Consider the following 12,846-nt stretch of genomic DNA (forward strand, 5'->3'; position numbering starts at 1 on the left):
GATTGCAGTATTGCATTTAGAAATAGAGGAATTGCATTGTGCTACAGCGTGGAGAATGTCCCTCAGTGTGGGCTCCTGAGCATGGGCTGTCTCTGTGCATAGGGATAGATCACTGCACTGCTTTGCAGCTCCTGCCAGGGAATCAGAGCCCTCCTCCCTCTCCTCTCCACTGCAGCCCTCCACAATAGCAGCTCCTAATGGGGCATTTTCTATGGGGCACTCCTCAATGTCCTCCCCCTCCTCATGAGCATACCGGACACAGTTGTGGGTCATCCGGGGGGTCGGCGGCTTCTGGAACTCGGCCAGCCTGGCAGCCGTCCCTGTAGTAAGCAGCCGTGTGGAGCGCGGTGTATGAGGCGGCGGGTTGGCGCCATCTTGAATCTCTCGGCCGCCCGCTCCCGCCGTCGATTTCGTCTTCTTAGACGTCCCTCCGGCCATGGTTTCGGCACCGGAGCGGTTCCTGGGGATCTATGTACCCCTGGGAGGTTTGCTGGGAAGTTTGGTGGCCCGCAGGAGGATGTAAACGCCGGTAAGCAGCGGGACCCGCCGGAGCTCTCAGGTCACACGTCTGCTCACATGCCCGGCCAGGCTCCGCCCCTGCCCCCACATACCTGATCCCTGCACCCCTTCTGCCCCCACATCCCTGATCCCCTGTCTGCCCCCACATCCCTGATCCCTGCACCCTTTCTGCCCCCACATATCTGATCCCTGTCTGCCCCCACATCCCTGATCCCTGCACCCTGTCAGCCCCAATATCCCTGATCCCTGCACCCTGTCTGCCCCCATATCCCTGATCCCTGCACCCTGTCTGCACCCACATCCCTGATCCCTGTCTGCCCCCACATCCCTGATCCCTGCCTGCACCCACATCCCTGATCCCTGTCTGCCCCCATATCCCTGATCCCTGCACCCTGTCTGCCCCCACATATCTGATCCCTGCACCCTGTCTGCACCTACATCCCTGATCCCTGTCTGCCCCCACATCCCTGATCCCTGCACCCTGTCTGCCCCCACATCCCTGCACCCTGTCTGCCCCCACATCCCTGCACCCTGTCTGCCCCCATATCCCTGCATCCTGTCTGCCCCCACATCCCTGATCCCTGCACCCTGTCTGCCCCCACATCCCTGCACCCTGTCTAACCCCACATACCTGATCCCTGCACCCTGTCTACCCCCACATCCCTCATTCCTGCACCCTGTCTGCCCCCACATCCCTGCACCCAGTCTGCCCCCACATACCTGATCCCTGCACCCTGTCTGCCCCCACATACCTGATCCCTGCACTATATCTGCCCCCACATACCTGATCCCTGTCTGCCCCCACATCCCTACACCCTGTCAGTCCCAACCTCCTTGCACTTTGTCAGCCCCAGTATCCCTGATCCCTGTCTGCCCCCACATCCCTGATCCCTGCACCCTATCTGCCCCCACATCCCTGATCCCTGTCTGCCCCCACATCCCTGATCCCTGCACCCAGTCTGCCCCACATCCCTGATCCCTGTCTGCCCCCACATCCCTGATCCCTGTCTGCCCCCACATCCCTGATCCCTGCACCCTGTCAGCCCCCACATCCCTGATCCCTGCACCATATCTGCCCCCACATCCCTGATCCCTGCACCCAGTCTGCCCCCACATCCCTGATCCCTGTCTGCCCCCACATCCCTGATCCCTGCACCCAGTCTGCCCCCACATCCCTGATCCCTGTCTGCCCCCACATCCCTGATCCCTATCTGCCCCCACATCCCTGATCCCTGCACCCTGTCTGCCCCCACATCCCTGATCCCTGCACCGTCTGCCCCCACATTTCTGCACCCTGTCTGCCCCCAACTCCCTGCACCGTCTGCCCCCACATCCCTGATCCCTGCACCCTGTCTGCCCCCACATCCCTGATCCCTGTCTGCCCCCACATCCCTGATCCCTGCACCGTCTGCCCCCACATTTCTGCACCCTGTCTGCCCCCACATCCCTGGACCGTCTGCCCCCACATTTCTGCACCCTGTCTGCCCCCAACTCCCTGCACCCTGTCTGCCCCCACATCCCTGATCCCTGCACCCTGTCTGCCCTCACATCCCTGATCCCTGCACCGTCTGCCCCCACATCTCTGCACCCTGTCTGCCCCCACATCTCTGATCCCTGCACCCTGTCTGCCCCCACATCCCTGATCCCTGCACCCTGTCTGCCCCCAACTCTCTGCACCCTGTCTGCCCCCACATCCCTGATCCCTGCACCCTGTCTTCCCCCACATCCCTGCACCCTGTCTGCCCCCAACTCCCTGCACCCTGTCTGCCGCCAAATCCCAGCAGTATTATTTGGTACCAACACTCCTCTCAGACCACCTTCTTTATTTAACTATGACTGTGTAGGGATTTAATGTCTAAGCACTTGGGGCACCACTTTTAAATTGTGCCCAGGGCCACATTTGACCTAAAACCGTCCCTGGCCCTTGGGTTCCATCTTTTTTATTTTAATTATTAGGGCACGGAACTTGGCTGGCGTAGGATGTATCCAAAGCAACCCAGCTTTCCAGAATTATCCCACAGCCACCCAGTTTCTTCAAAGACATCAGTCAAAAATATGTCCCATGTTTTTTTTGTTAAGCGGGGGGGGGGGGGGGGGGGGGCCCAGACACTTCGGCTGTATGGGGCCCCGAAATTTCTGATGGCGGCCCTGTCTTCAGTGATCCTTAATTGGACCGCAGTGACCCTGGGCGGTGTTTTTCCTGTTGCCTTACGTATACTGCTGCTGTGAAGCTCCTGGCTGCGCCTCGGCTCCAGTCGTCATGACAACACAGGACGCGTTGGATGGCTGCCTACGATGCCTCTACGAGCCATATAGACATCAAGTTGAAGGTGGTGAGCCCGGTTCCAAAAGTAACAAGTTCTTCTGAAAATAAGTTTTTTAGCTGAGTATTAACATGATACCTGTAGCGGTGATGGATCGCTACCTTTTCAAGTGTCCATTGTTTTTATCCTCTCACAGTGTGATGCACGGAATCAGCCACAGACTTAATTACTATGCATGCATCACAATGGGCGTACCTGAATCAGCCCTCGTGACCTAAAATCACCAATATGGACTTGCACGCCCACAGCAGGGCGGTATGTGGGTCTCTTCCAATGTAATGTTGTTTTGCACGTGTGAATTACTTGTCAATTATTGTACACCAATCACGTTTGTTTAATTTGCTATATATATCTTATGAATGTTTCACTAGACACGCTTGAAAATGGTGGTATGATATCACCGAAACGTTGTGTCTTTGGATTGCTGCACTAATGAATTGAATAAATCACAGTTTACTTTGCATGATTACTGTCAGGATGGTATCTTTGCAGAGCATTATGCACCCCTCGGCTCGTGCTGTGCGGCCGAGAAGGCGCTGATATTCTTGTCTTCTGTTTCTGTGTTTTTGTTTGCAGTGTGTGAACACTGGTTTATATGCTCACCTTTGTTGGGAGACACACCCGACTTTACCTGCTGAGTTCTGTCTGGCCATGTCTGGGTTAATCTGTGTTTTGGTTCTGCTGTGACTGACAGGTCTTCCTGCCAGTGGATCTGTTTTGTTCTCAGGTGTCTGTGCTTGGAGTTCAGGGGGATGGTCCAATGATGTTCTGGATCAGAACCCTGGCCTCCTATATAACTACCTCAGTCTCTGCACTCATTGCTGGTTATTGACTTAGTCTCTGCCTGCTTGTGGATTCTGTTTCTTTGCATCTCCTGTCTACTGCTTTGTATCTCTGACCTCACTTGCTTGCTGCCTGCCCCTGATTATATTGCCTGTTTTCTGATTACGCCTTTGGATCCTGATTTTGTACTTTTGCTGCCCGACTGTTGTGACCCGGATTGTGGACTATTCTTCATTGCGTTTGTCTGTCTGTTTTGTATTTGTGTCCCACCTAGCCAGTGCAGGGACTGCCGCCCAGTTGCTCGCCGCCATCTTAGGGCGGATAGTGGCAAGTAGGTAGAGGACAGTGGGCGGGGCTGAGCTTAGGGCTCACTGTCTTGTCTTGTCCTGCTGTCCGGTTCCTAACAATTACCTTGTGTGCTGCGGATTCTCTACATATATATGAAGACGCTCTGAAGTCAGGACCCTGACCGCTGACACCTATACCTACGCTGCTGTGCTGCTCACTCTCTATTTCATATCTACAGTATCTATCTATCTATCTTTCCTTTTCGTCATTCGGCAACACAGAAGGGTTAATAGCTCCTCCTACTTTATCTCCTAGGATTGCCCACCTAAAAAAAACTAAACATTTGATTAGCCAATAACAAGGGAAACCTCCCTATATATCATCACTGCCATCCAACAGACACTGTTTTTTTTCTATCCTCCTTTTCTCGGTGAAGCTTGGACAGGTTCCTAGCTTCTATGTTGCCCACCTATATGTTAGTGATTCTTTTTTTCTTTTATTTCAGGATGATCATGCAAGCATGATCACAGCACAATAAATATATTACCTGGCGGTGATATTATAGGGGAAAAGGTCCCATTAGTGCTGTTGGGACAAGATAACCTTTTCCCTTGGTGACATTGACCTGTGGGGGACCTGGGTTATATTGTCGACCGCAATCCGATTTCGGCAGAGGTCAAGTGGGGGTCCCTGACTACACTGCTGTTCTGAATTGGGGTATCCAGGTATGTGAAAACTTCTTACCATGACGTTTTTGCCAGTTTCCTCGCTGTTGCAGGGGCGTTCTTCATGTGACTGATGCGGACGACCATCTTCTTCCGGTTGTGTTCCACACGCCGGAAGTGCGTTCCAAATCGCGGCCATTTTCTTCTGGTGGAGGCCGCGGACCGGAACTGCGTCATCCGCCGCGTCTGCACGCTCTGTTTCCGGCTCAGAAGCCATTTTAGCGTGCCGAATCCGGCGGCCTGCACCTCCTGTGCTGGGCAGCTGGATTCCCTGTAATCTAAGGTACTGGTTTAAGGTTTTCTTCAGGCTGTGCGATGGTTTCCACATGTCTGGGCATTCCTAAGAGTGCTGCTCCGTACTGCTTTTTTTGTATTTATACATAATGGCTATTTGCATTATTAGTAATGTCATGTTGTATGCATCTTTACAGATGTCAAGCCATTCAGCTTCATACAAGAGGAAGAGGAAGTCTAGGCATCGCACATGTCCCTTATGTGAACAGCCAATCCCTGATGATCTTACTGGTTCTATATGTGAGCCCTGCATAGAGAAAGAGATTGCAAAAAAGAGGAGAAAGAGAAGCAACTTGTGTGTAAAATGTTTTCAAGAACTACCTGCGGATGCTGACAGCAATCTGTGTCCTGAATGTGCTCATCCTCCACGATCACGTGAGCAATCCAGCTTTATGGATGAGGCAAGAATTTTTTTCTCCTGGTTTAAGAAACATACCAAGGAGGCTTCAGGGGATAAGAAGCATAGGAGAAAGCGCAGACCTGAGGCTGATGATACCTCTGACTCTGATTCCTCTTTTTCTTCTACTGATTCCTCTGAGTCTGATGAACCAATATCAGAAGATTATTACATCTTCAAAAAAGAAAACGCTGATAAACTTATCAAAGCGGTAAAAGACATTATGGAGGTGAAGAAAGATAAGAATTCATCTCAGAATAAGAGGGATTTATATTATTTCCCAAAGAGTCCTTCCAGGACATCAAGTCTTGAAATCTATTATGGACAAGGAGTGGAAGAGACCAGATAAAAGGATTGAACTTGGCTCTAGATTTAAATCAGTATATAAACTTGACCCCACAGAAGCAGATGCTTGGGAGAATCCAGGTGTTGTGGACCCAGCAGTAGCAAAATTATCAAAAGATATGCTGCTCCCTTCAGATGATTCTGCTCTCCTGAAGGACTCAAGCGACAGGAAATGTGATATATGAAGAGAGCCTATAGCAATGTCTTCAGTACCAGTCGCCAGAGCCTTAAGAGTCTGGCTAAGTCAGCTTACCAGGGATATTGAGGATAAAGTTCCTAGAGAGGCGTTATTAGAACAAATGTCTAATCTAAAGATGGCGTCTGACTACTTATGTGACTTTCCGGTTGATGCTCTAAAGATCTCAGCTAAGAATCTGGGTTTAGTAAATTCAGCCCGAAGAACTGTATGGTTAAAGCCTTGGCCAGGAGATGCAGCATCCAAGAGTAATTTTTGTGCTTTACCTTTCGACCCAGGTCATCTGATAGGACCCAGACTGGAGAAGATTCTAGAAGCTGGGAAAGCTGGGAAGGGTCATGCCTTTCCGATGGCATTCAAGAAGAGAGCCTTTAAGTCCTTTCGAGGGAAAGGAAGGAACAACTTCCGAAGAAAAACCTTCCAAGAGAAGACGGACAGAGGGTTTCAGAAGAGAAACCAGAATAGCAATAAACCTAAGCAGTCGGAGTCAGGACACAATAAGACTGAGTTCTGACGCCAGGTCATATCCAGTTGGTGCAAGGCTGCGTCATTTTTTGCTAAAGTGGCAGGAAATAACAACGCATGGGTTTTGAATATCATAGAGGAAGGTTACAAGCTGAACTTTCTAAAAAGGCCGCCTCAAAGATTTCTTCTGAATCGACCGACGAATCCAGTGATACACCTCTCTCTGCAGGAATTTCTTCAGAAAGGAGTTCTTCAGGAAGTACCGAAGTGTCAGCACACCGTGCCAAAAGCAGAAGGAAAATGGAGGCTTATCATAGACCTCAGATACCTCAATCAACATCTGAGGAAGGAGAGGTTCAAGATGGAAACTATTCGTTCCGCCATAAATCCAGTCCAGCAAGACGATTGCATGATCACCATTGATCTTATGGATGCTTATTTACACATACCCATCCACATAAACTCCAGGAAGTTTTTGAGAATCGCAGTCCAGATAGGTTCCAAGGTGCACCATTATCAGTTCCGGGCTCTGCCATTCGGCCTTTCTCCCGCACCAAGACTGTTTACAAAGGTCACTGTGGTTCTCGTTGCCCATCTCCGTCTACAAGGTATCCAAATCGTGCCTTATCTGGACGACTGGCTGCTAATCGAAGCTTCAGAAGCTCTTCTTCTTCATGACCTGTCTATAACATGCGCACTACTCCAGTCAGCAGGTTTCATAATAAATCAAAGGAAGTCAGACCTTCAACCTCCAAAAGATTCCTGGGGATGCTGATAGATTCAAGTCTTCAAACAGTCTTTCTGCCAGAAGAAAAGATCACCATGATAATGTCTCAAGTTCGTCATCTAATCACAGTCCCGAAAGTGTCCATTCGTCGAGCAATGAGCACGCTAGGCATGATGACAGCTACCATAGATGCAGTCCCTTGGGCAAAAGCGCATTTCAGAGACTTACAGTCAGACATTCTTTCAGTTTGGGACAGGAGAACCAAGTCTCTGAACAGAGATTTGAGGATATCAGATCATACCAGAAGATCCCTGGCATGGTGGCTGAACAAAGACAATCTGCAGAAAGAAATCAGTTTTCGACCTATGGACGCTATAGTCCTTACTACAGATGCGTCAAAAACAGGTTGGGGAGCTCATGTCCTGGATATGTGGGTCCAGAGAGAACGATCACCTTCAGAAGCCGATCTATCATCCAATCTGAAAGAGCTGAGAGCAACTCGTCTAGCCCTTCTTCATTTCACCAGGATTCTGAAAGACAAAGCAGTTGTAGTCCGGTCAGACAACGCTGTTACGGTTTATTACCTAAACAAACAGGGGGGTACTCGGAGCCCCAGTCTTCAGAAGAAATGCAGGAGCCTGATGAGATGGGCAGAAGACACGGTCTACAGCATCTCAGCGATGCATATAAAAGGCTCTTTGAATACGAGAGCGGATCTGTTGAGTCGCAAGAGATTGAGCCCCAACGAGTGGTCGCTGAACGATCAGGTCTTCCAAGATCTTGTGGACAGATGGGGCTGTCCCCAGTGGGACATGATGGCCACTCGGACCAACAGGAAATTGAAGAACTTTGCGTCCTTCAATCCAGCAGATCAACCTCACATCCTGGACGCATTCTCAACAACCTGGAGGGGTCTTCATATTTACATTTTTCCTCCTCCAGTGATTCTGTGCAAGGTGCTGAAGAAGATAATGCTCGACAAGCCACAAGTGATCCTAATAGCACCGTTTTGGCCACGCCGCATAAGGTTCCCGCTATTGTTGCAGCTATCGTGTGGCGTATTCTGGAAGCTGCCTCAACGTCCAGACCTTCTAACCCAGAACGGGTTCTACCATCAACATCTCGATCACCTGCACTTGACTGCTTGGAGTTTGAAAGAACTAAATACAGGTCAACAGGTCTTTCCGACGAGGTGATAACAACTCTCCTCTCTTCCCGTAAAGAGTCAACTAATCAGGTGTATAGTAAGTTGTGGCGGAAGTTTACTTCCTGGAGAGAAGAGAATAATCATCCAGAAGTCGATCTACCTGTCATCCTGCAATTCCTTCAGGATGGTTTCAAGAAGGGGCTTAAAGCCAACACACTTCGAGTCCATATGACTGCAATTAATGCCTTCACGGATGGAAAATACTCTGGTCATACGATCATTACAAGATTCTTCAAGGCCTTAAGAAATTTACGGCCGGTCATAAAACCACCTGTCTCTGCCTGGGATTTAGTCACAGTCCTGAAGGGTCTAACAGTCTCTCCTTTCGAGCCTTTATCAGAAGTTGACTTAAAATGGCTTTCTTTTAAAGTTGCTTTCTTAATAGCAATAACAACAGCCAAGAGACTAGGAGAAATTCAAGCTCTTTCCTCCAAAGATCCTTACATAAAGTTTGTTCCAGATGGAGTTTTGCTAAGAACTGTACCATCTTTCTTGCCAAAGGTAGCATCAGCAGCTAATATTAATAGAGAAGTGTTACTCACCTCTTTCATTCCGGAACCTCAGTCAGAGGAAGAAAGATCAGTACAGTCCCTGGATGTGGTCAGAGCATTACGATGTTATCTCAGTAGAGTAGAAAGTTTCAGACAAGATGAAAATTTATTTCTGCAATTTGCTGGTGCATCTAAAGGTAAAAAGGCTTCTAAGGATACGCTGGCCAGATGGATAAAGTCAACAATTTGTGAGACCTACAAGTCAGCAGGGAAAGACCCTCCTTTTTCTGTTTGTGCTCATTCAACACGTTCTACAGCAACTTCTTGGGCAGAGAGAGCTCAAGTACCTCTGCAAGACATATGCAATGCCGCATCCTGGACGTCCAGCTCGACATTCATCCGGCATTATAGGCTCGATATCCAGAACAGGGATCCAGCCTTCTGCTCAGGAGTACTAAGTGCTGCAGTATGAATCCCACCCCTTTAAGTTTTGCTAATCAAATCCCTTCTGTGCTACCGAATGACGAAAAGGAAAGCGAAAATTTATTACTCACCGTAATTTTGCTTTCCTGAAATCATGAGGCAGCACATATATACCCTCCCAATAAACTATGTTTGTTAAGCATCAATGGAGTCTAGTTATTACACAGTGTCTGTTGGATGGCAGTGATGAGATATAGGGAGGTTTCCCTTGCTATTGGCTAATCAAATGTTTAGTTTTTTTTAGGTGGGCGATCCTAGGAGATAAAGTAGGAGGAGCTATTAACCCTTCTGTGCTGCCTCATGACTCCAGGAAAGCAAAATTACGGTGAGTAATAAATTTTCGCTATCTATCTATCTATCTATCTATCTATCTATCTATCTATCTATCTATCTATCGTTCGTATCTAAGGTATAAGTAACATAGTAACATAGTAACATAGTAAATAAGGTTGAAAGAAGACAAGAGTCCATCAGGTTCAACCTAGGAGAATCCTACTGTGTTAATCTAGGAAGGCGAAAAACCCCTATGGGGCAGAAGACAACCGCCCCACCACCTGGAAAAACTCCCCCCCCCCCCCCCCCCCCCCCCCGACTGCAATGGCAACCAGAACAATCCCCGGATCAACGTATCACCAGAAATCTAATGCCCATAACTTGTAATATTATATTGTTCATGAAAAGTATCAAGGCCTCCCTTGAACTTATTTAATGAATCGGCCATGACAACCTCATGTGGCAGAGAGTTCCACAGTCTTACCGCTCGTACAGCAAAGAACCCGCGTCGATGCTGATGATGAAATCTTTTTTCCTCTAGACGTAGAGGATGCCCCCTTGTCATTGTTACAGACCTAGGAGTAAAAAGACCACTACAAAGATCTCTGTACTGTCCATTCATATATTTGTACATTGTGATCAGATCGCCCCTAAGACGTCTTTTTTCTAGCGTAAATAACCCCAAGCTTGATAACCTGTCTTGGTACTGTAACCCACCCATTCCCTTAATGACCTTTGTTGCCCTCCTCTGCACCCGCTCCAGTTCACCTATGTCCTTCTTATATACCGGTGCCCAAAACTGTACACAGTATTCCATATGTGGTCTGACTAGTGATTTATAAAGAGGCAAAACTATGTTCTCATCTTTAGCATCTATACCTCTTTTGATGCACCCCATTATTTTATTAGCCTTGGCAGCTGCTGCCTGGCACTGATCACTAAAGTTGAGTTTACTGTCCACCAATACCCCCAGGTCCTTTTCGGAAGTAGTTTTACCCAGTGTTTTATTATTTAGCACATAACTGTACTTATTATTTCTATGGCCCAAATGCATAACCTTACATTTATCCACATTAAACTTCATTTGCCATTTCTCCGCCCAAGCCTCTAGCTTCTCCAAATCCCTCTGTAATATGATATTATCCTCCTCTGTACTGATTACTTTACCCAGTTTAGTATCATCTGCAAAAATGGAGATTCTACTCTGTAGCCCCTCTACAAGATCATTAATAAAAATATTAAAAAGAAGTGGACCCAACACTGACCCCTGTGGTACCCCACTAGTAACTAAAACCCAATCTGAATATTTTCCATCAATGACCACCCTCTGTTTTCTATCACACAACCAGTTACTTACCCATTTGCATACGTTTTCCCCCAGTCCCAGCATCCTCATTTTGTAGACCAACCTTTCATGCGGCACAGTATCAAATGCCTTTGAAAAGTCCAGATACACAACATCCACAGCCTCCCCCAGGTCCAGTCTATAACTTACCTCTTCATAGAAGCCGATCAGATTAGTCTGACAGGACTGATCCCTCATAAATCCATGCTGGTGCTGCGTCATAAGATTATTTTCATTAAGATACTCCAGTATAGCATCTCTTACAATCCCCTCAAATACTTTACCTACTATAGATGTTAGACTTACGGGCCTGTAGTTCCCAGGATCACTCCTTGACCCCTTCTTGAATATTGGTACCACATTAGCTATGCGACAGTCCTGTGGAACAATCCCTGTCGTAATAGAATCTTTAAATATTAGGAATAACGGTCTGTCCAACACAGTATTTAATTCTTGCAAAACTCTAGGATGGATACCTTCTGGGCCCGGTGACTTATGGATTTTAATGTTTTTAAGGCGTTTCCCCACTTCTTGTTGTGTTAGGCAGGTGAGATTTATGGGAGGATTAACATTATCCCTAGTCATGTCGTCTGTTATGGGATCCTCCTCTGTGAATACAGTAGAGAAGAATGTATTCAGTAGATTGGCCTTTTCCTCTTCCCCCTCCACCATTACACCCAGATTATTTTTGAGGGGACCAACATTTTCGGTTTTAAGTCTTTTGTTATTTATATAGGTGAAGAACATTTTGGGATTTGTTTTATTTTCTGTGGCTATCCTTCTTTCTGTTGCTATTTTTGCTTCTTTTATTTGCGTTTTACACATTCTATTCTTCTGTCTATAGTTGCTCAATGCTTCCCCACTACCTTCTTGTTTTAGTTGTCTGAATGCTTGTTTCTTATCATTTATTGCACCCCTTACAGCTGAAGTTAACCACATTGGATTTCTCTTATTTCTACTACATTTATTCCCATATGGTATGTGTCGTTCACACGATTTACCCAGGATGCTCTTAAATATGTCCCATTTCTCTTGTGTATTTTTATTTCTGAAGGCATTGTCCCAGTCTATGTTCCCAAGGTCCTCTCTTAGTTTTTGGAAATTAGCCTTCCTAAAATTTAATGTTTTTGTAGCCCCTCTACTAATAATTTTATTGAAGGATAATTGAAAACTTACTATGTTATGGTCACTATTACCTAGGTGACCCCCCACCTCTATTTTTGATATTCTGTCGGGCCTATTGGTTAAGATCAGGTCCAGAAGGGCCCCCCCTCTTGTTGGTTCCTCTACTAGTTGGGAAAGGTAATTATCTTTTACTATTTCCAAAAACACGCTTCCCTTCCTGGAGCTGCAGGTTTCTGCTTTCCAGTTGATATTTGGGTAGTTAAAGTCCCCCATAATAATGACTTCCCCCTGCTTCGCTGCCACATCTATTTGTCTTATAAGAAGATTTTCTGATTCTTCCACTATACTTGGAGGTTTATAACTCACTCCTATAAGAATTTTATTATTCTTCGTCCCTCCCCTTATTTCTACCCAAAGAGACTCCACATTATCATCACATATATCCTCCCGCAGAATAGGCTTAAGGCATGATTTAACATATAGACAGACCCCTCCCCCTTTCTTATTTTTACGGTCATTTCTGAATAGACTATAACCCTGGATATTAACGGCCCAGTCATAGGTCTCGTCCAGCCATGTCTCGCTTATCCCCACTATATCATATTTCTCTTCAACCATTATGAGTTCTAATTCCTCAGCTTTATTAGTGAGGCTTCAAACATTAGTATACATACATTTAATATATTTGTCCATATTCCCTTTCCTTTTATCACTAGTGACTATTCTAACCCCTCCCGCCGCTCTACCCCCAGTTCCATAATCTAGGCCCAGCTCTCCATCTACTCTGTCTTTACTTACTACATTGTAGTTGCCCTCCCCCCCGGTCCCTAGTTTAAACACTCCTCCAACCTCTTAGCCA

The 12,846-nt window shown here is 47.1% G+C and overlaps 1 protein-coding gene across 1 annotated transcript in view; it reads left to right on the forward strand.

The window, feature by feature from the left end:
- Window positions 1-2,783: 2,783 nt before the first annotated feature.
- TMEM25 (transmembrane protein 25) overlaps window positions 2,784-12,846 on the forward strand; it is a 267,147-nt gene continuing 257,084 nt past the window's right edge. The window contains exon 1 of the mRNA XM_069947901.1: window positions 2,784-2,849. The gene's annotated coding sequence lies outside the window, so the exon portion shown is untranslated. The remainder of the gene's footprint in view (window positions 2,850-12,846) is intronic.

The sequence above is a fragment of the Dendropsophus ebraccatus genome, chromosome 12 (assembly GCF_027789765.1).
Source record: "Dendropsophus ebraccatus isolate aDenEbr1 chromosome 12, aDenEbr1.pat, whole genome shotgun sequence".
Classification (NCBI taxonomy): domain Eukaryota; kingdom Metazoa; phylum Chordata; class Amphibia; order Anura; family Hylidae; genus Dendropsophus; species Dendropsophus ebraccatus.